The sequence below is a fragment of the Cavia porcellus genome, unplaced genomic scaffold (assembly GCF_034190915.1).
Source record: "Cavia porcellus strain 051 isolate PalLab524CR breed Dunkin Hartley unplaced genomic scaffold, mCavPor4.1 scaffold_7, whole genome shotgun sequence".
Taxonomy (NCBI): domain Eukaryota; kingdom Metazoa; phylum Chordata; class Mammalia; order Rodentia; family Caviidae; genus Cavia; species Cavia porcellus.
In genome coordinates, this window is record NW_026947490.1 from 13,456,170 (window position 1) to 13,480,044 (window position 23,875).

At 40.1% G+C, this 23,875-nt stretch overlaps 1 protein-coding gene across 1 annotated transcript in view; it reads left to right on the plus strand.

Moving 5' to 3' along the window:
* Nucleotides 1–123: 123 nt before the first annotated feature.
* The window catches only part of Znf329 (zinc finger protein 329), a 41,518-nt gene continuing 17,766 nt past the window's right edge, over nucleotides 124–23,875 (plus strand). The window contains exon 1 of the mRNA XM_063252555.1: nucleotides 124–339. The gene's annotated coding sequence lies outside the window, so the exon portion shown is untranslated. The remainder of the gene's footprint in view (nucleotides 340–23,875) is intronic.

The window sequence follows — 23,875 nt, forward strand, 5'->3', positions numbered from 1 at the left end:
TGACCACGCGTGGGCAGACCCGAGTTGAGCAAAGGGGAGGACCGAGTGGGTGGGCCGGAAGTGGTGGAGGGCGTTGGCACGCTCTAGGTATTGCCATCAGTCGGAAGTGCGGGGGCGGGACTAGCTGGCTGAGTGCTCTGGCCGCCGGGGGCGGGGACCGCGCAGGCGGGAAGCGTGTGAGCGGAGCCTACGTCCCCTCCAGTTCCTAGACGAGGCGGAGCTAGGTTCCCACACCAAGAAGTCTCTGAGCAGGCAGTCGGCGGCCCACCGGATGTGGGACTGAAGTCTGCCAGAGTTTAGGGGCGCGGTGGGCGGTGCCAGGTGTTCGCTCAAGTTGGGGTAGGTCTGGGAGAGGTTTTGCCGACCGGGAGGTGCGCGATGAGAATTCCGCTGATTCCTGGGAGCGGAGGGGCGGCCCGAGGTGTGCGTGGGGCTATGGGTGCCCCAGTCCCGCAGAAGCGTGGCCTGTAGAGCTCCTCCAAGTTTGGCGAGAAGCGCAGGGATCACTGTACCCAGACCCTGGGGAGCAGGTGGTGCGGTTCCCCCAGGTTCACGTGCCCTTGTCTTTCATTGGACCAGGCTCTGTAATGCTCTGTTTCCTGCTTGGGGCTCAGGGCCATCGTTTTCTGCCCAAGGGCTTCCTACAGGGTTTAAGAGCCCTGTATCTTTACGAGTTTCTTTGCCTGCTGCCTGCTAAACTGGCCTCAGGGAGCGTTAATTTTTATTCCCACGGTGGAAATGACCTAATCTTGGGCGACAGCTTTTCATCTTGATTGTTGTTGCAGTTAGTAGATCACATTTTTAATCTAAATTTTACCGGGAAACTGTTGCTATATCTCTTTCTCAGAAAAGGGGACTTTTTCAGTGTATTTATTATTTATATGTTCTTTACTTGGCTATTTCCAACATCGAAGATAAGACCAACAAAATACTGTACCCCAGACTTATTGCAGGAGAAAGGCAAAGAATTTGAGCAGTAAGCAGAGACTTGAGAACAAGCAACCTCCAGAAAATTGTCTACTTGAAGGTGTAATTCAGAAAGTCCATAGAATGGAGGGCACGGGAGTGAAGAGGGTTTGGAATAATCCAGTTCATATCTTTCCACTGTGTTTGCCAGACTGTAATGGGTGGCAAGTAACTGAGAAATCACATAGAAAAGTTTCTTCACAGAATGGAAGGTCTGCAAGTGCGTGATTCTCCATGCTGCTTCTCACCACTGATGTCATTCAGGATTGTGCTCTCACTTTCACCCTTGCTGTCCATAGCGTGGGGATGTCTTATCTTTTGGCTACTAGAACGCAAAGAGCAAACCTGGATACATATTGACTGCCGTCCTGAATACAACCCACTTCAGCATTTCTCCTTGACTTGGAAAGTCTGCCTTTTACTCTGTGATGAAAATTGACTTCTATTTTTCTTCTTCAGTCTTTCTCATATTCTGTTCAACAACCCTGAATGGCTATAGCTGCTTTCACTAATCTGAATTTTAAATTTCTAGTTGTTCTTCTACTTATAAATAAGATTATTAAACAGGCTGACATACCACCATGGAAGATCCCAAATTCAGGCTTGCCCTAGGTACCTTAAGGATTTAGTGAGCCAAGTGGGTTGTACCTCAGTGCAAAGGCCCTATGTTTGTTCTCTCCATCTCTCTCTACTTGCTCGCTCTCATTGTCTCTCACAGTCCCAAAGCAAAAGTTTTAAAATCATTGGAGAAAGTAAACCAGGAAGAATGAGAAACAAATTGACATAAATTACTCAAATATGTATGTACTAAGTCTTCTCAATAACAAATATATTGAAAAGACAGTAGAATCATTAAAAAATGCAATTGATCTATTGGAAAATACAGAGGGCTTGTGTAAAAATAGGAAATAATTGTAAGTTTGGAAATAATTGTAAGTTTACATAGATAAAAATGGTTATGTTCTAGGAAGGCCAGTGTTTAAAAGTGGCAGTTTTTCCAGATTTATCTCCAGACCCAATAAAATAGCAAATAAAGTTACAATGGCGTCTTCTGAGAGGCTTAGTCCTCATACATGGCTTTGTACTTCCTTGCTAAAAATGTGAGGGAAGGAACTGGTTTTCACAGGAACAAGTTGGATTCAGACTTGAGAAATGACCACGTAAATTACTAGTTCAAAAGGGTTTCAGCTGGGTGTGGTGATAACTTTCTAGGAGGCTGAGGCAAGAGGATTGCAAGTTTGAGCTACCCTGGGAAACTTGGTGATTTATAGAGACCTTGACTCAAAATTAAAAAGCAAATTAAGAAATGGGGATGTAGCTTACTGCAAAGACCCTGGGTTTAATTCCCAGTAGTACAGAAAAAAAAATTTGCTTCTTGCTTCCTGCAGCTTGATTTCACTTCAGATTCTTGGGACTCTGGTTATCTTTTTGCCACCTGCAGCCGCATGGCTGTACCCCTGAATTGCTGCTGTGGTTCCTGAACCATTCCTACTGAACACTGAATCTCTGCTCTCTGTGGTATCTACCTCCCAAGGAGCGACTCTGAGTCAGGCTGGTGATGGTCAACTTGCCTGGAGAGCCTGGTCACCTGTGAAGGCTGCTCCTAGGGTGCCCAGATCCTGACTCAGCTTGACTGGTTGGTAGCAAAGGAAGCTTACCATGTAAAATGCTTTGTTGGTCACAGATAGCAATGTACCTTTTGTCTTTTACCGTGAGAAACCCAGAGGCAGGGGCTTCCAGGGCTGGTTCCTAGGCCTAACTGAGGCCTGCAGCCAAACATTGTCAATCTTTGGACTCAGCCCTGCTCAGTGCTGTCTTGGTTAGTCCAAGGCTCAGGTTTTGATGGCCTCAAGGCCTGGTTCCCAGTTACAGGTAAGTATGCAACATTCGATTGGTGCAGTTGACATGGGACTGTGTTTGCTTTCAGTTATCACTGTAACAGATACCAAAATTGGATGGCGTTAAATAAATAGAAATTATCTCATGGCTCTGGAAGTCAGAAGTTCAAAATTTGCTTATTGGATGAACATCAAGGTGTCATTAGGGATGCTGTTCTGGAATGTCTAGGAGAGAAATAAATTTCTTTGCTGAATATTTCTGGGTTTGCTAATAGAGCTCTGGAGTGAAGAGCCAATATCCAGAAAAGGCAGAAGTTGGAGACCCTGGTAGGAGTTCAGTGAGTGCTGCAGAGCCAGGCTGGCACCAGGGAGTGTAAGGGTAGAGTGTGAGCTCCCCCTTGTGTTGGAAGAAGCCAGCACCTCAACCCCAGAGTGAGAAAGTGGAGTTCAGAAGTGAGGCACTCCCACTCCTTCCCCCATGGACACTCCAGATATCCTCCTGGAAGCCACGGATGTGGCTGCCTCTTTGTCCCAGCCCCACGGATGGTTCTCACTGGGTTGGAGCCACATGACCTCATTCTGTTCCCATTGCCTCAGTGACCAATCCAGGGGTTAGAACAAATATTCTCAACCATACATAAGCCTCTGGAGATGAGATTACCCTTGATTACACGTGCAGTTATATGTCTTTACTGGAGAGGCAGAGAAGCAAGGATTATTTGCACACAGGAAAAGACAAAGTGATTTGGACAATGAGGCACAGATTGGAGTTACAATGTCGTAACTCCAGACAAAAACAGCAACCAGCAGGACATGAATTATCCTTTGGAACCTTTCAGGGAGTGCAACCCTGCTAACAGGGGGTTTAGTGACAATGATTTCATACTTCCCACCTCCAGAATGATGAGAATAAATCTGTCTTGAAATTATTTTCCCTACCCTCTCCCCTTTGTGGTACAAGGATCAAACCATGGGCACTCTGCTGCTAAGCTACATACCTACCATATTAGTTTATTGGTACTAGAGCTTCCCCAGCCCTTTTTAGTTTTCATTTGAGATGGTTTTACTAAGCTGCTAAATTCTTTAGGCCTCCCAGAGTGCTGGGATTACAGACCTTTGTCAACATGCCCACCTCAGTGGGTTTTTATGTTCATACACTTAACATGCATCTCTCAGGTCAAAACCCTTTCATTTCTAAAAGCCCATACATTTCCTGGGCAGTATCACAGAGGTAACCAACTAGTTTTTTGTTTTGTGTCTTAGTTTCTACTTTCTAGTTTTTTCCAAGTTGCTGTGTACCAGTAGTTCATTTTTTTTAACTGTGTGAGAGTGTTCCAATGTGTGGGTGTCCCGTATTTTGTCCATGTATTTTATTATGGAGGGACCTTTTTTTTTTTTTTTTTTTTTTTTTAAAGATAGGGTTTCACTGCACAATTCAGTTTAGGTCAGCCTTGTACCAGTAGCACCCTCTTGCCTCAGACTCCCAAGTGCTAGGATTTTAGGCACTTGGCCAGCACACCTTACTATCAAGGGACTTATGGGATATATTCAGTTTTTTCTAATGACTAAAATTTCTCCAGACATCCTTTTGTATGTGTTTTGGGGATATGGCTCTTACTTCTGTTGTGATTATTATTATGTTGGGGGAAATTTTCTGAACATTCTGTAAATGCTTATTCTTTCCTCTACACAAGTGATATTTTTGTTACAGAGTATAAAATTCTAAAATGAGAATCTTTTTATCTGTGGAATCCGTGTCTTGTAACATTCAGGATTCAGAAGAGAAAACCAATCATGTTTACACCTTCCATTTTAAAAAAGGTTTTGGCTAGAGATTGTGAGCTTTGTATTATCCTGGGAGTGTGGACACCTTACCAGGCTGTGCTGTTTTCTTCATCCTGCCTGGGCAATGGAAATGATCTTTGAAATATGAGATTGCACACACAATTCTTTATTGTATCTATCTGTATTATTTTAAAGAGATTAAGACAAAACAAAACAGGACAAAGCAGATTAGAACAAATCAATGCAAGCAACACAGGATTTCAAAACAAGACAACAGGAAATCAACTGTGGCTACTACATTGTCTCGTGTTCTCCCCAATATAGTTGTCCATATCTTCATACATATTGAATTAAACAAAACAAAACAGTATAAAACTGATCAGAACAAATGAATGAAAGCATTACTGGCCTTTAAAACCAGACAATAGGAAAATAAATGATGGCTATCATAATGTCTCTTGTTCTCTTCAAAATAGCTGTCTATACCTTCACACATATTGAAGTCAAGTAATAGAAAGCAGATTAAAACAAAGCAAAGGATAAAAGCATTACTGGACTTCAAAACAAGACAACAGAAAATCAATGCCTACCATAATGTCTTTTTTTTTTTTTTTTTTTGCAGAACCTGGGATTGAACTCACAGCCTTATACTTATCAGGCAGGCACTTAGGCCACTGAGCTAAATTCCTGGCCCCAATGTCTCTTTCTTAAAAGTAGCTGTTCATACCATTACATGTAATAAAATCAATTCTTGTAAATTCTTTAGAAGTTTTAGGCATGTGTTAAGCCTATACATGTACATGTATGCTTTCTGTATTAGAAGGAAAAGCAAAGCAAAATACAAGAAAAACAAGAAACAATAGAGATAAATAATAACAAAGAGCCCAAAACAATAATATAGGCTTTCAAAATACAGTAGTAGGAACATAGTTTTTATTTTGCATAGTTATCTTCAAGAGTTACTCAGATTACCATATATAAACGTGCAAAGTTGTTCTAATCCTGTGAATAATAACTATTTTGTTCTAAGAAATAATAAAGTTAGTACAATCATCTTAGCTATCTTAAATGTGTATATACAAATTTTTCTTTTTTCTTTTGTCTTCCTTCTTTTCTCCTTTTCCCTGTTATTTTCCCCCTTTGATTAGTTTCTGTATTTACTAAAGAGTTTGTATCTTATTTACTCTTTCAGTTTCTTATGCTAGAGACACAATGTATTATCATATGTAAGTTTATTTCACATGTGAGTATGGTCTCAAGTCACATCCATTTACCTATAAAAGCCTCAATGGATCCTTTATAGCTAAATAGTACTCCATCATATAAAAATACATCTTTTTTTTATCCATTCCTCAATTGATGGGCATTTAGGTGGTTTCCAGAATTGGGCTATTACAAATTGTGCTGCTATAAACATGGGTGCACATATATCACTATTGATACGATGTTTTTAAATGTGGGATTATGCCCAGAAGTGGAATAGCTGGATCAAAGGGGACTTCCATCACAGCTTTTTGAGGAATCTCCAGACTGACCTCCACAGTGGTTGTACCTGTCTGCACTCCCACCAACAGTGCAAAAGAGTTCCTTTTTCCCTGCAGCCTATCTGGCATTTGTTATTGGTTTTCTTGATCCTGGCTATTTATGGAATGAGATGGAATCTCAGTGTTGTTTTAATTTGCATTTCTCTAACGACCAATGATGCTAAACATTTTTTCATGTATTTCTTCATCTGAGAACTGTGTGTCTCAGATTGATTGGGTCTTTGTTTTCGGGGGCCTGATTTTTAAATTCTTTATATGTTCTAGATAGAAGTTCTTTGATTTAATATTTCTACTTTGTCTTCCAGCAGATTTAGGGTTTCTGATTTAATATTTAGATCTTTGATCCTTTTTTTTTGTCTTTTATCTTCTTTATTGGTACCGTGGATCGAACTCATGACTGCCTGCTTTCAAGGCAGGCGCTTACGCCACTGAGCTAAATCCCCAGCCCAATCTTTGATCCATTTTGACTTTAGTTTAGTGCATGGTAATAAGGATGGGTCTAGTTTTAGTTTTCAGCATATGGAAAGTCAGTTTTTCCAGCACCATTTATTAAAGAGGCTGTGAACATTTGGCCCCTTTGTCAAAGATAAAGTGGCAGAGTGTGTTTGGAGTTGTGGTTGTATCTTCAAATCTATTCCATTGATCTTCAGGTCTGTTCCAGTTGTTGATTTTATCACAGTAGCTTTGTAGTATAATAGTAGCTTTGGAGTGATGCCTCCTAACTTGCCTTTGTTGCCCAGAATTGCTTTTGCTAGTCTAGGTCTCTTCTGGTTCCAGATGAACCTTAGGAATGATTTCTGTAGATATTTGAGGTGTGTTAATGGTATTTTGATTGGAATTGCATTAGATCTATATAACAATTTTGGGGAGAATGGCCATTTTCACAGTATTCTTCCTATCCATGAACATGGAATGCCCTTCCAATTTCTGAGATCTCTGATTTCTTTTTTCAAATTACTGTAATTTTCACTGAATAGATCTTTTACTTCCTTTGATCGATCGATTCCTAAGTATTTTCATTTTTTGGATGCTATTGTGAAGGGTTTCTCTATTTTTCTCTCAGTGATTTTGTTGTTTGTCAAGGAATTCTATTGATTTTTGAATGTTGACTTTGTATCCGGCTACATTATTGAATTTGGTTAGTACGTCTAGAAGTCTTTCAATGGAGTTTTGGGCGTCTTCTATGTAGAGTATCATGCCATCTGTAAATAATGATAATTTAAGTTCTCCCTTTCCTATCCTTATTCCTTTTATTTCTCTCATTTAATTGCTCTAATATTTCCAGCACTATATTGAATAGGAGTGGTGATAATGGACATCTTTGTCTTTTTCCTCATTTTAAGAGTGAAAGGTTTCAGTTTTTGACTATTTACTATGATGCTGGCTGTTGGTTTGTTATAGATGGCTTTTATCAGATTGAGATAGAGACCATCTATTCCGATTTCCTATAACAATCTTATGAATGAGTGTTGGACTTTATCAAAAGCTTTTCTGCATCTATTAAAGTGATCATGTGATTATTTTTGGCTCTTGATATGGTATATTACATTTATTGATTTGCATATGTTGAACCATCTCTGTATTCCTAAGATGAATCCCACTTGGTCGTGGTGTATAATCTTTTTTTTTTTTTTTTTTTTTTTTGTTTTTTCCTTTTTATTGGTACTGGGGATCGAACTCATGACTGCCTGCTTGCAAGGCAGGTGCTTATGCCACTGAGCTAAATCCCCAGTCCCCATGGTGTATAATATTGATGACTTGATGCATTCTGTTTGCTAGTATTTTATTGAGGGTTTTTGCATATATGTTGTTTAGGGAGATTGGCCTGCAGTTCTCTTTTTTGGTTGGGTCTTTCTCTGGTTTTGGTATTAGAGTAATAGTTGCTTCCAGGAATGAGTTAGAGAGAATGGCATCCCTTTCAGTTTCATTGAAGAGTTTGAGGAGTGTTGGAATTAAGTCTTCCTTGAATTTCTTGTAGAATTCCACAGTGAATCCATCAAGACCTGGGATTTTCTTTGTTGATGCTAATTACATTTGCAATTTCAATAATTGAAACTGGGTTATTCAGCAGTTTTACATCTTCTTGATCCAGCTTTGGTAATTCATATGTGCTTAGGAATTTGTCCATTTCTTGTGTGTTATCGAACCTATGAGAGTAAAGGTTTTTGAAGCAGGTATTGATGGTCTTCTGTATTTCTACAGGATCTGTTAGTGATTTCCCCCTTTTCATTCTTTATTGTATGAATCTGAGTTTTTTCTTTCCTTTTTATTTTTGTACTGGGGATCAAACTCACAACTGCACACTTACAAGGCAGGCATTTGTGCCACTGAGCTAAATCCCTGGCCCCTTCTTTCCTTTTTAAAGTAAGGCTAACTAAGAACTTATCAATTTTATTTATTTCAAAGAACCAACTCTTTGATTTGTTAATTCTTTGTATTATTTCCTTAGTCTCTGTTGCATTGATTTCTGCTCAGATCTTTATAATTTCCTCCATTCTTTGGGCTTCACTTGCTCTTCTTTTTCTAGATGTTTGAAGTGTACCATCAGGTTGTTTATTTGTGTTCGTTCTGTTTTCCTGATGTGGCAATTCACTATAAATTTCCCTCTGAGGACTGCTTCTATTGCATCCCACAGGTTCTGGTAAGTTGTATTTGTATTTTCATTTGCTTGTAGATATTGTTTAATTTGTCCTTTAATTTCCTCTGTGACCCAGTATTACTTAATTTCCATGTGTTTGTGGAATTTTTGCAGTTTCTTTTGTCATTTCTAGTTTCATGGCACTGTGATCAGATAATATGCCTGGGATAATTTCAATTCTTTTGCATTTAAGCATGTTTTATGGGCTAGTATATAGTCTGGTTTAGAGAATGTCCCATGTGAAGCCGAGAAGAAAATATGTTTTGATATTGTTGGGTGGAACACGCTGTATACATCTACTAAGTCCATTTGTTCACAAGTTTGATTCAGTTCTCTTATTTCTTTGCTGATTTTCTGTCTAGTTGATCTGTCTCTTTGTGTCAGTAGGAGGTTAATGTCTCCTGTTATAATTGTGATATTACTTATTTGATTTTTCATTTCTATTAGTATTTGTTTTCCATAGCTGGATGTTCCCATATTTGGTGCATATATATTTAGGGTTGTTATCTCTTTCTCTTGACGTTTTCCCCTAACTAGTATGCAGTGACTTCTTTATCTCTTCTGGTCATACTTGGTTTGAAGTTCATGTTATCTGCAAACAAAATAGCTACTCCTGCTTTTTGGGGGGAGGTTCCTGTTCCATAAAGTATTGTTTTCCATCCTTTGGCTTTTAGTCTATGAACTTCCTTTGGGTTAGATGAGTTTCTTACAGACAGCATATGGATGGATGTTGTTTCTTGATCCATTCTGCCAATCTTTTTCTTTAATTGGTGAACTGAGGCTATTTACATTAATGGTTATAACTGATATATTTTTGTCATGTTACCTTTCTCCTATTGATTCTCTACCTTTCCTGTTTAATTGTCTGTCTTATGTAGTGGTTTTTTTCTGTTGGTGCTCTTGGAGTCATAGTTATTTTTATGTCTATCTAGAATATCTTTCAGCATTCTTTGCAGAGTTGCTTTGGTAGTCATGAAGTTCTTCAGCTGTTTTTTTTTATGGAAGTATCTTATTTCTCCATCAGTTTTGAAGGACAGTTTTGCAGGGGACATCAGTCTGGGTTGGAAATCGTTTTCCTTTAGGATTTGAAATACTTTACTCCATCCTCCTCTTGACTTCATTGTTTTTGTTGAGAAGTCTGCTGTGATTCTGATGGCTTTTCCTTTAAAAGTAATCTGTCTCTTCTAACAGCTTTTAATATTCTGTTCTTATGTTCAATTTCTGGGATGTTGATTATTATATGTCTGGGTATAGATTTATTTTGGTTATGGCTAGTTGTAGTAGTGTGTACTTCACTTGTCTGTGTTTCCTTTCCCATATTTGGGAAACTTTCAGTATTACTTCTGTAAATAGCCTTTTTATGTTATTTGCGGTCACCTTATTTTTCATTGACACCTATGAATCTTACATTATTTTTCTTTGCATCACCTTGAAACTGTTGAATTGTCATTTCCTGATTCCTTTTTATTTTTATCTTTCCTTTCTTGTTCATTAGCTTCAGTCTTGTCTTTGAGATCTGAAAGTCCATCTTCATATTCATGAGGTGGTTTTGCAAGCTTTCAATAGAATTTGTGATTTCTATGATAACTTTTAATCTGTTTCATGCCTCCTCTTTCTTGTATTGTCCATTCAAGGTTTCCATCTTTTGGCAGTTCTATCTTTTTTAACTATGTGTTCTTTAGATATGTTCAGCATTTCTTTTATTACATTTATCATTTCTTGTTTTACCAAGGAGATCTGTTAGTGAGTTTCTGATATGAGTTCCTTTACAGCTTCATTGAGTTGTTTCTTTACTTAGTTGGTATTAGGTGTATGACTTACACTTTCTTCTATGTCCATATCTCCTAGGCTTGTTTGGGATGGGTTGGAGGTTTAAGATTGCATTTTGTTCTTTTGTTTTGTAATTTTCCTGTATTCCCCAGAGGAAGCTGAATGCAAGGTCTCAGTTGTTTTCTGTGTTGAGGATGGCTGCCCATACTGCAGGGAGTTTTCCCAGTTTAGTGGTGGGCATTAGGCAGGCCTTATCAGGGACCTATTGGCACTCAAGTAGGGGGAGTATGCTGGATGGATCTTCAGCAACCTTATGTGAAACTCTGAACTCTGATGCTCTCTGGCTGCTTGAGGTTGTTGGGTGAGACTAACAGCTTCTGAGTGGCATACCTAGGCTGAATAGCTAGATGGAATATGTTGTACAGGCCTTCATCTCATGCCACATGGCACACCAAAGCACCCCAACTGCTTGGGTTAATGGGTGGGGTCCTAATAAGTTCTAAGTTAGGTGCTGAGGTTGCATGGCTAGGTGGAGTTCATTCTATAGTTCTTCCCCTTGCAACCTCTTGGCACAGGATGTTCCCTTGCCACTTGGGGTCGCTGGGCAAGGCCCAGAGCAACTTACTGATGCTTCTCAGCTGTTCAGGGTACTAGGCAGGGCCCTACTAGGTTCCAAGCGAGGTGCTAAGGTTGTGTGGCTAGGTGAAGTTGGTTGTGCAGTCCTCCACCCTGTACCTATCTTTAAATAAATGGAATGCCACTGACAAAATATTGATGTTAACATAAAGCTCTTATTTGTTATAAGTGACATGTGGCATATAATAAAGAGGAAGTGTGGATGGCATTGCATTCAATCCTCTTCTTTGAGTGTTATAAAATTGCATATGTATTGGTCTCTATGATTCCAAAACATGTAGAATTTCTGCATAAGTCTTTTGATTGGTATGTGATATCAGAAGAGGGACCTGCTGTTTGCACTGATAGTATTTACAATTGATGACCTGTGGCAGTTACTTCAGTGAGATATTAAGAGATCTAAACCATCATATGGTTTTTTGTTTTGTTTTGCTTTTTTCTGTTTTGCTTTTTTTTTTTTTTTTTTTTTTTGTTCTGGGGATCAAACTCACAACCTTGCACTTACCAGGCAGGCACTTGAGCCACTAAACTTAATTTCCAGGCCATCACATGGTGTTTTTATGACAAATCAGGGGAACGTACAAAGTAGATTTGTTCACAGCTGCTCCCCACGACTATAGGAAATTTTGTGCACATAGTCTCAGTACATATGGGTAGTATATTTGTAATATGGGTCAAAAATGTGGCTTTTGCTTCCTTTATGGCTTGTCTCTGATGTTCAGTAAAAGAGTATCAAACAATAGTTTTTGCATATTATGTTCAATGAGTTTCTCTAATCTGCATGAATTTCCCAGTATGAAATAAGATAAAAACTACAACTGACAGCTTGCCAACACAGATGCCTGGGGTATTTCTGGGTAAACCCTCTTACATTGGACATGTGAGAACATCTGAGGCTCTTTCCCATTGGATAGACACAGGCCTCCCTAGTGTGAGTTCTCTGATGTGACACCATCAGGGCTGAGCTCTGTCTACAATCTTTCCATTGTTCTGTTCTCTGGTGTGCATCCATAGTGCTAATAGAGGAACAAAGAGTGAAAGATTATATTCATAGAATTCTCCTCCTGTGAGTTCTGAATTATGCTGAGAAAACCTCAGGAAAGATGCTCAAACTCAGCACACATGGAAGGACTATTTCCTGAGAGGGGTCACTCAATTAAAATGACTTCTACATACACTCCATGTATGTGATTTTTCTTCAGTATGACTTCTCTGATATCAGAACATCTATATTCTGAAGGCACTTCTCACCTTAAAGATGTCTGTGGAGTTGATTAGCAGTGTGAGTCAAAGATGGCAGATCTGTTTTACATCCTTTACATTTAAATGGATCCTGTATGCTTCACATTAACCTAGGTATAAGTTTTTGAAATTAACCACAGATTTCATCTGTAAAGTTTTTCACATCAAACTATTTTTTTGTATATCCTGGTATTATCACAATTTACAGGGCAATATACCTGATGTGATGAAAGAAAAAGATAAAGCTACAACAGATGTACATTCTCAGGAATGTACATCTAATTGACACTACATTGCATTAATCAATAGCTGCAATTTTTGCAAACTGTGGCTATGACAGTCCTCTCCTCAACCAGAAGAGTTTCTTGTTTGAGCTGCAGGAACTTTTCTGACTATGGAACAACTGTTTCAAGCAACCTCCAGCTTTCCTGACAACTCCTCATGTGTGCTAAGAACTGTAACCCTTTTCTGTTTTTTTTTTTTTTTTTAAACGTTCTGCTACCATATTCACCACTTCCATCACTAGATCCATAACCACTACCATGGGGACTGCCAGAGCTGCCACAAAAACTGCCCCCTTTCCTAGGTCTATAATTTGACTGTTTTTGTCCAGGGTAACTTCCAAAATCACTATAGTTCCCACCTCCACCATAGTTACCACCTCCCAAATTTCCTCCTTCGTTGTAACCATCATATCCACCACCACCACCACCACCACCGTATCTGCTACCTTGCATTCCATATCCTGGTCCACCACCACATCCTCCTCTACTAATAATTTTCACCATCCTCTCCTCTCTAACTACCTCTGCTGCTACCTCCAGCAGCATAACCTCTTTCACCAAAGTTTCCACCATGGCCAAAATTCCTTCCACCACCTCCCAAGTTTCCTCCACAGCCCATAAAGTTGCCAGAACCACCTCCACGACCTTTTTATTTGAAGCAGCAGACTACAACTCTTGTTTAGAAAGGGACTTTTGCACTGCACAATTATGTCCATTAATAGTGTGGTATTTCTGAACAATTTTATCAACTGTATTGTGATCATCAAAAGTTACAAAAGCAAATCCTCTTTTCCTCTCTCTGCCTGTCTTCCATAATTTCTGTGGTTTCAATCTTGCCATACTTTTCAAAGTAGTGTCTCAAACTATATTATTCTGTATCTTCTTTAATACCACCAACAAAATTTTTGTTGACTGGTAGAGATGGGCACTAGGCTTTACTAAATCCTCTGTAAACAGCTCTCTTTGATTCCACTACTTGCCCATCCATTTTGTGTGGTTAAGCACACATTGCTGCATGTGCCTCAACACAAAAGTCACAAAACTGAATCCCCTGGAGTGCTTTTTTTTTTTTTTTTTTGTATGTCATTAACACACAATCTGAGAGTGCCCTATGTCTTAAAATGTTCGCTTAAAATATCATGTCGTTTCAAAGCTCAGACCACCAAGAAGCAGTTTCCTCAACTGCTCTGGTTCCTCTGGATCACAGCTCTACATCCTAGGATATAGAGAAAAAGCCATTATTGCTCTCCCTGGCCTTCCTCTCCCTGGCAGCAACAGCGACTGCCAGAGTCAGGCTGCGGGTGACCAAGCAATGGTTTTACCTCCATTTTGAGACTGGACTGGCCTCTTCCAGCTTAGTTCAATATGGGACGCAGAGGAAGAGGTGGGGCCAGTCGCTACATGATCTGCTTACTGCATGCCACCGGCTTGGGGGAGGAGCAGTTGAGAAAAGGGGCGGGTCCTCGTGGGAGAGAACGGGCCCTGGACCAGTTGTTTGGTGGGCAGACGGGTGAGGACAGGGTCAGCGGGCTGTGGGCGGCCGGGTGCCTTGCTTACTTCCAAAGCAGTGCTTCCTTTGCCATGATTTGCTTCCCAGCGGCTGCCTTTTCGTCATCCTCCACATCAAACTATTTATAGGTCTTTAGCGTTATAGGGCATGGTGGCACACACCTGTAATCCCAGCCCTCTTAATAGGATGGTTGAAGATTGAAGGCCAACCCAGGCAATATAGCTATCTAGTGACCTCAAACTGATATAATGAACATCCTAGAGCAATAAGGCGTTTTCTCTATATCCTAGGATGTAGAGCTGTTGAGTTAAACTTCTAGACTTCTCAAATTGACACCATATAGCACCCACCCACAGTGGCAGAGTCATTCTCACCTCCACCCTCTGTGATGTGGCCTCTTCTAATATACCTGGGGAGGCTAATGCTGTGTTGACCAAGCAGGATAACATCGACACTCCTCAGAACGTGCCCTCACCACCCATTTTTGCCTCTAGGCCTATAACCAGGCTCAAATCACAGAAAGCTCCTAAGGGTGAAGTACGTAGCGTGACCCATGAGGAGGCCTGCTACTATCCTAAAGAGTTTGAATTTTCTATTTTTTTCTAATTCTTTTTTTTTTTTTTTTTAATTTTGTACCAGGAATCACACTTAGGACCTTATGCCTGCCCGGTACTTATGATGCTGAGCTATATCCCCAGCCCCTTCTTTTCAAACTCATAAGCAGAGGCCTAGTGAGCAAGTATGGAAATGGATTTTACAGGGGTGGGATAATGGTGGCAAAAATATACAGCTGGTTCAGGCTGTTTACTGATATGGGCCCATTAAGCAAGGATTTTGAATTTAAGGTTGCAGCTTGTGGAGTTGTAGCAGAAAATGCCCTCCAGCCAGTCTGTTAGTTGCCCAGGAAACAGTTCCTGTTACAAGTTCTTGTTGCTTCTATCTCCTAGAAACAGCTGGTCACAGTGATCCATAGCTTGTTACTATGATGCATATTATAAGGACCAATCAAAGACAGCCAAGTACTCTGCTTCTGTATTTTCTGCTTTCTTATTCCATATGGGTCCCAAACCACAAGAGATCAGGTTCTGGCATTTTTATAAGGATCAATTCCTGTCAGGGCCCATCTGACATTAAATAAATCTGGCTCCAGAAGAAAAACTATGCCTTTCTGTGAAGCAAGCTCCACCATGCTGGTGGGTAAGAGCCTCAATCAGAAAAGAAACCACGCCTTTCCATAAAGTAAGCCCTGCTATGCTGATTGGTAAGAGCCTCAGCCAGAAGAGAAACTATGCCTTTCAGTGAGCTAGCTGGTGTGTGGGTTGAAAAACCAGAAGAGCATCCCTGCGCTTCAGAGGACTCAGTGCAATGATAGCAGGTGAGGGGAAAGGAATAGCTTGATGCTTGTGTTGTTTGGTTGACTCTGTGGGCCTGGGGGCTAGTGGTCTGGGCATCCACATAGAGGATGGCAGTGTGAATTGTGTCAACTGTGGGGTATTTCCTTGTTGGAGAACATTAAAGCTGAATTCACGTGCAGGGCTGTGGTTTGGCCTAGGCATGGTTGAACTGAGAATGGCCTAGGCATGGTTGAACTGAGACACCTCAGAGGGCAAGACAGGCCACAGCTGAGGACACCTGGAGACTTTCTGGATAGTTTTCCTTAATTAGCATTGTCTTTTCCTCAGAGATGTCGTTAACCAAGTCCAAGATCCTGTTCAGGTTTCTCCATTGTCCCCTCAACCCCCTGCTTGTTTTGATTAAATACGGGCTGCCTAGTGCCAGTCAGCCAGCCTGCTAGCAGGGTTACAAACCCTGATGAGGATTTCACTCCTTCTCCAGCCCTAAAGACCATGCTGCACGTCTCATTCTTTTGAGCCTTCGCCATGCACCCATTCGGGGGGTTAGGGGTCTAGGCACAGACCCCAACATTTCCTTTTGTCTTGTTTTTCAAATTCTATGTTTTGTTCCATTTTACTGTTTTGTTTTGTCCCTCCCTGCATCTGGTAACCTGAGCAACTATTTTGAAGACAACAATGTGCAGTATTGTTTTGTTTTATTCAATGTTATGTTTTGATTGGTTTTATTATGTTTTGTTTTGAGTTTTGCTGTCTGAAGACAGCTATTATGAAGATACAAGATACAGTAATTGTTGATTTTCGATTCTGTTTTGAAGTTCTGTACCACTTTCACTGCTTTTTTTTTGGACTGGCTGTATTCCATTTTGTTGGGTTCTATTCTCTTTAAAATAAAAAAAAAATAGGGTTGGGGATTTAGTTCAGTGGCATAAGTGCCTGCCTGATAAGCACAAGATCATGAGTTCCAACCAGTATCAACAACAACAACAAAAAAAAGATAAAAAATTTTAAAACAAAATCTGCCTCCAAATTCTGAGTGTCATTTTGGTGTTTCTGTTGCTATATCAGAGTAAAGAAAGGTGTTATTAATTTATTTGACTGATTGGCAGAGGTATGGGTCAAAAGATGGCCCACTGTGAATGAATTAGAGATGCCTGATATTCTTTGATGAGAGGATTCAGAGGCTTAGGGGAATGGGAATGCAGGAGTGGATGTGTCATATTGAATCTAATCTGCCACACTGGGATGATCCAGAAAATGTACCCTTTACTAACACTTTGAGAAACAGATTAGTGAGGGGAGCCCTAGCATCCTTGAAGAGCTCCCTTATTGCTCTTCTCTGTAAGCCAGACTTACGGTTGGGATCATGGTTATTCACTTAGGAAATTTAAGGGCACTGGACTTGATTGGATCCTGGAGTGGCAGAGGTCAAGTGGCAACACTTAGTTGCCAAAGGCAGTGTCCATGTACTTACTGTAATGGACAGCAGAAGCAGAACAATGACCAGAATAATCTAACATGTATAGACTTGTGGCATTGACGGATCAGCCATGGTGTTTCAAAAGTGAAAAAGATAGGAAGCCTACAGTTTTTTTTTTTTACTAGATTTATACAGTCTGAAATATTTTAAGAACAAATGAACAAAAACATAATAGGGAATCACAGCTCATCAGCCAGTTTCCACATTTGAGTTTATAGACCCAGACCCTCTTGAAAGAAGATTAGGCCAGGTCCCCATAGGCAAAGATCCTGATAGAGCAACAATTTATACAATCTTTATTCCACTCTTCCCCAGAAGGAAGGTTTTTAACCTGGGCAACTGTACACTAGGGAAAGGGGCTTGATCAGATATTTCAGGGACTACTGGACACTGGCTCTGAACTAACACTGATTCTGGGGGATCCAAAACATCACTATGGCCCTCCAGTAAGAGTAAGAGTCTGTGGAGGTCAGCTGATCAATGGAGTTTTAGCAAAGGTCTGACTCACAGTAGGTCCAGTAGTCTTCAAGTCTATCCTCTAGTCATTTCCCCTGTTCTGGGATGAATAATTGGGATAAATGTACTCAGTACTTGGCAGAATTCTCACATTGGTTCTCTAACCTGTAATGTGTGGACTACTATGATTGGAAAGGCCAAATGGAAGCCAATAAAGTTACCTTTGCTGGTAAACAGTAAACCAAAAGCAGTATTGCATTCCAGGAGGGACTGCAGAAATTAATGCCACCATCAAGGACTTGAAGATGTTGAGGTCCCCACTATCTCCTCATTTAATTCTCCCATTTGGCTTGTTCAAAGATGGGTGGGTCTTGGAGAATGATGGTAGATTATTGTAAACTGAATCAAGTGGTGACTTCAATTCCAGCTGTGGTACCAGGTGTGCTTGAGCAGATTAACATAGTCATTGATTTGGCATATATCTTTTTTCTCATTTCCATCCATGAGGACCATTAGAAGCAATTCACTTTCAACTGGCAAGGCCAGAATACCATCCTACCTCATGGTTGTATTAACTTTCCAGTCCTATGTCACAACTTAGTTTGTAGGACTTTTGGTTGCCTTTCCCACAAGATATCACACTGGTCTATTGTATTGATGATGTTATGCTGATTGGGTCTAGTGAGCAGGAGGTGGCAACCACTCTAGATTTGTTAGTAAAGCATTTGAGAACCAGAGGATGAGTAATAATCCAACAAAAACTCAAGGTCCTTCTACCTCAGTGAAATTTCTAGGAGTACTGCGGGGCATGTAGAGATACTCCTTCGAAGGTAAAAGGTAAGTTGTTGTATCTGGCTTCCCTGTGACCAAAGAGAGGCACAACACCTAGTTGGCCTATTTGGATTTTGGAGGCAACACGTTGTTCATTTAGGTGTCTTATGCTGGTCCAATTTGCAAGTGACTCAGGAAGCTGCTAGTTTTGAGTAGGGTCCAGAACAAGAAAAGACTGCAACAGGTCCAGGCTGCTTTGCAGGCTGCTCTGCCATGGAGCTATATGATCCAGTAGATCCAATGGTACTTGAAGCGTCAGTGACAGGTAAAGATGCTGTTTGTAGTCTCTGGCAGGTCCCCATAGGTGAATTGCAATGGAGGCCTTTAGGATTTTGGAGTAAGTTTCTGCCATCATCTGCATAAAACTGTTCTTCCTTTCAAAAACAACTCTTGGCTGCCTTCTGGGCCTTAGTGGAAGCTAAATGCTTGACCATGGGTTACCAGGTCACCATGCACCCTGAGTTGCCTATCATGATCTGGGTATTATCTGATTCACCAAGCCATAAGTTTGGACGTGCACAGCAGTAGTCTATCATTGAATGAAAATGGTACATTCATGATCAAGCCAGGTGAGGTCCAGAGGGTAGAAGTAAATTACTTAAGGAAGTTGTCCAGATACATATGGCTTCTATGCTTGCTATATTGCTTTCTGTTTCCCAGCATGCATCAGTGGCTTTGTGGGGTATACCATATGATCAGCTGTCAGAGGAAGAAAACAGTACGGCCTGCTCTATAGATGGCTCTGCGTATTATGCAGGCACCACCCATGCAGCATTACAGATCTTTTTTAGGACATCCTTAAAGTGGTGAAGAGAAATCATCACAATGGCCAGAACTTTGGGCAGTGAACCTGGTAGTACATGTTTTCTGAAAGGAGGAATGACCAAATGTGTGATCAGATACTGATTCATGGGCCAATGGTCTTTCTGGATGATTAAGAAATTGGAAGAAACATTACTGGAAATTGGTAACAAAGCTATTTGGGGTAGAGGTATGTGGATAGATATCTCCATATGGATGAAGGGTGCAAAAATATTTGTTTTCCATGTGAACACTCACAAAAAAGTGACCTCAGCAATTGACTGTAACAATCAAGTGGATAAAATGACATGTTCTGTTAATAGTGGCCAACCTCCTTCTATAGCCAACCCTGTCATTGCCCAACGTGAGTCCATGAACAGTGTGGCCTTGGTGGCAGAGATGGAGATTATGCATGGGTTCAGCAACATGCATTCTCAGCCACCAACACTGATATTACTACAGTCACTGCTTAACATCCAGTGTGCTAGCAGCAGAAACCAACACTGAGTCACTAATATGGCACCATTCCCTGGGGTGATCAAGCTGTGACCTAGTTGGAAGGTTGACTATATTGGGTCACTTCCATTATGGAAGGGAGTGTGCTTTGTCCTCTGGCATAGATGCATATTCTGGATACAGAGTTGCCTTCACTGCATGTAACGCTTGTGCCAAGACTAACAGGTATAGACCCCTAGAATGCCTTATCTGCCATTATGGAATTGCACATATATTGCCTATAGCCAAGGAACACATTTTCTTCATTTTCTTAGCAGTTTCCTTTTTTGTCAGTTTATGGAATTTCTGCTATTATACTTAGCACCTTCCTTCCACCTCCTGTTTAGTCCACAGTTCTTGCCGTGTAGCCCAGATTGGCCTTGAATTTGTGATCCTTCCTTATCCTTCCGAGTAGCAGGATTACATGCATCACCCTAAACCCAGCTACTTAACCTTTAACTTTTGCTGTGTCATGCGTTTTTTGCTCTTTGGTACCAGGGATCGAACTCATGACCTTGTTCTTGCCAGGCAGGTGCTTATGCCACTGAGCTAAATCTTTGGCCCTCATGAGTTTCTTTTTAAAATTATATTCTTTACCTTTTTGCAGGTGGGTGTTTCTGGGGATTGAAACCAAGGTCTTTGTGTTGTAATCCCTTTTCCTTTTCCCAACCTCCTCATAGGAGGATACCAACAATGTTTCAATGGGATTACAAATATATACTTCCCGGGATATATTTGTAATCCCATTGAAACATTGTTGGTATCCTGGTGAGTTAACACTAATTTAGCATCTCCAGTGCATCCCACAGTGAGAATAAAGACAATGATACATATTTGTAGTTATGGGCAGCCAAGGGGTCCTCTACTTCAGGTGAAGATTCATGGAACAAAAACCTTGATCCAGGGCCTCACTCAGAATTTATTAATTTGTGAAGAAGGGAGTGGCTTGAGGATAAGTAATGGTGAGAATGGTGAGAATTACATCAGTCTGTGAGATAGGCTTAGCTGGGAGGCCAGAAGGCATCTCTGCAATAAGCAGAAAGAAGGGTATGCAGAAAAACCATCTGCGTAAGTCAGTTGGGGTACCATTTAAATGTTTATGAGGCTGTTGCTTCAGTTTCTGATATGTAAACTTTTGTGTCCAGGGAAGTCTCTCATCTTGAGGCTCAAACCCAGTTGACATTCCTGGAGTTATGTGGCTTTGTCATCCTTTTGTGCTCAACTGTTTGTAGAGAGACATGATCTGAGGAAACAGGAGACTGTCTGCTGACTTTAAGGATTATACATCAGTACCTCAGCTAGCTATATTTAGATTGCTTAGAGCCAATTGAAGGGAGAAGAAAATAGCTAGCTCTATACATATCAGTATGTGGAGATAAGGGCCCAGTTAACTAATGCAGAGGTAATTGTTTGGCATTCAGGGAAAGCTATCTAAATGGCCTTACACAATTTGCACTGAGCAACATCTCCAGTGCTTTATTTATTTTTTATTTTGAGGCAGGTTATCACTAAAATGACCAACCTGAGTTGGAACTTGTGATCTGTTTGCCTCAGGCTTCCAGAGTCCTGGGGACACAGGATTTTTTAAGTGTATAAATAACACATATGCATTTACATATTTATGGAGTGCATTGTGATATTTCTTTTAAATATTAGGTAGAATAGCCTCAACATGTTTTTAGTAAATTATTTGTTGTTGGTTTGTTGAAAAAGGGTCTTGCTATGTAGTTTAGGCTGGCCTTGCATTACCTGTAGACCAGGCTAGTCTCAAACTCATAGCAATCTGTGTTTGTTTTTTTATTTGTTTGTTTGTTTTGATTGCTGAGACAAAATACCCAGCACTCAAAAAAAATTTTTTTTTTATTTAAGAGGAAAAAGAGAAAAACACAAAACAAACCAAAGCGGCGTAAGGGTACACGCAATACAGAACTACAAAACAAAACAAAACAAAAAACCATAACAGTAAGAAATTACCTGCTAGTAGATTACACACTATTTTCTTGAAAATCGTTCCTCAAATCACAGTATCAAAGAACACAAGGTGGACATTCAAACAGGGAGACTGCAAACAGCTGTGTTCAATGTTCCAAAAACATTGATAAAGTCAGCTATTTAACACCCCCAAACACACTTGCTGTTATATCCGTTAGAGCTCTTTTTCTTTTTTCTTTTTTTTTTCCCTCTCTTTTTTACAACAAAATTTACACATCTTGGATTTTATTACTCCTTAGTGCTTATTACTTTCTTTGGGGGGGGGGAGAATACAGTCAAATATGGCAAAACAAAGCTGTCAGTCAATACCAAGGATAGACATAGCACATGGTGTAGAACAGAGTACAAGTTTATCAACAATGGTTATCAACGTTGTCCCTTGTTTCCTTAAAAAGAATTGTCTATCTTATTAGATATTATAAAGTTGGACAAAACAGTAGAGAACAAGACCAATAAAACTTAGGCATTGTAAACATTACAGGACTTCCAAAGAAGACAATAGTCAAACCAGAATGGGTATCTTAGTGAATCTTATTGTCTTCAAAGTAGTTGCCTATGTCTTCAAACTTGATACTATCATATAGAATGGAACAGAGTCTAATCAGTCAAAACAAGATCGTGGGAGTACTACAGGACTTCAAAACAAGTTAATAGGAAATCGAAAAGAGTTACTATTTATCTATCCTAATTTTTTTGAATTTTTTCTTTAATTAAGACAAACATAAGAAATGACTAAATAATTTTTTTTTGAAACAATAAGGGGGAGATTGAGATAAAACAGGACATAACAATATAACAATAGAGGTCACAGCATGACTGTTTCAATAACCTAGTACTTCACCACCTTATAACCTGACTTAATAGTAGTTACCATAGTGTCTTTTTCCTTGAAATATTTGGGTAAAACTTCATATACTCTAGCTTCAAATATTTTCATATCAAGAAGCCCAGAATAAAGCCTTTCTAATTAATGAGTGAAAACTTTATAAGGCTTCAAGGCCACCTAATGGGGAATCATGATTACCACATATTTTTATATATTTGAATCATTACTTACATTAGGGAAACTATTCGGTATTCACACATGCGAGATTGATTTATTTCACTTATGAGTATGGTCTCAAGCTGTGCCCATTTATTGATAAATATCTCAATGTGATCCTTCTTTATAGCTGAATAATACTCCATTGTATAGAAATACCACAACTTTTTTATCCATTCCTCAGTTGATGGGCACTTGGGTTGTTTCCAAGTTCTGGTGATTACAAATTGTGCTGCTATAAACATAGGTGCACATATATCACTGTGGTATGATGCTTTCAGTTCTTCTGGGAATATGCCTAGAAGTGGAATAGCTGGAATAAATGGGATTTCCAGTCCCAACTTTTTGAGAAATCTCCAGACAGATCTCCACAAAGGCTGTACCAGTCTACACTCCCACCAGCAGTGCAGGAGAGTTCCTTTTTCCCCACAGCCTCTCCAGCATTTGTTGTCGGTTTTCTTGATCCTGGCCATTCTTTCAGGAGTGAGATGGTATCTCAGTGTGGTTTTAATTTGCATTTCTCTAATGACCAATGATGATGAGCATTTTTTCATGTATTTATTTGCCATTTGCATTTCTTCATCTGAGAATTGCATATTCATCTCAGATGCCCATTTTTGGATTGGATCTTTGAATTTCGGAGGTCTGAGTTTCTTTAATTCTTTGTATGTTTTAGACAAGAGGCCCTTGTCTGAGAGAGAGTTCACTAAAATCTTTTCCCAGTTTGTGGGTTTTCTTTTCACTATGCTGGAGATTTCTTTTGACATGCAGAAACTTTTTAATAAGAAGTGGTCCCAGTTATTGATTCTGGGAAGTATTTCCCGTCAGCACTCAAAATTAAAGAGGAAAAGATTGTTTAGCTCACAGTTTGTGGAGGTTTCAGACCATAATCAGCTGTGGAGGTTTCAGGTCATAATCAGCTGGTTGGCATGGCACAGGGCAACATTTCAAAAGTGGCAGAAGACAACAAAAGCAACAAGAGCAAAATTGGGGGAAGAGCAAGCCTCTTTTCCTCTCTTATATTTTAAGCAGGCTACTCTGCCTTGGAGTGAGGGAGTTGTAGTAGCACTCATGCCATCTGCATGCCTTCCTCTTGCACAGGATGAAAAAGTTTACAAATAAAGAATCCTGACTCACTGCTGAGTAATTAAACTTCTAAACTTCTTAAATTGACACAATATATCAACCATTGCACAATCCTGCCTGCTAAAGG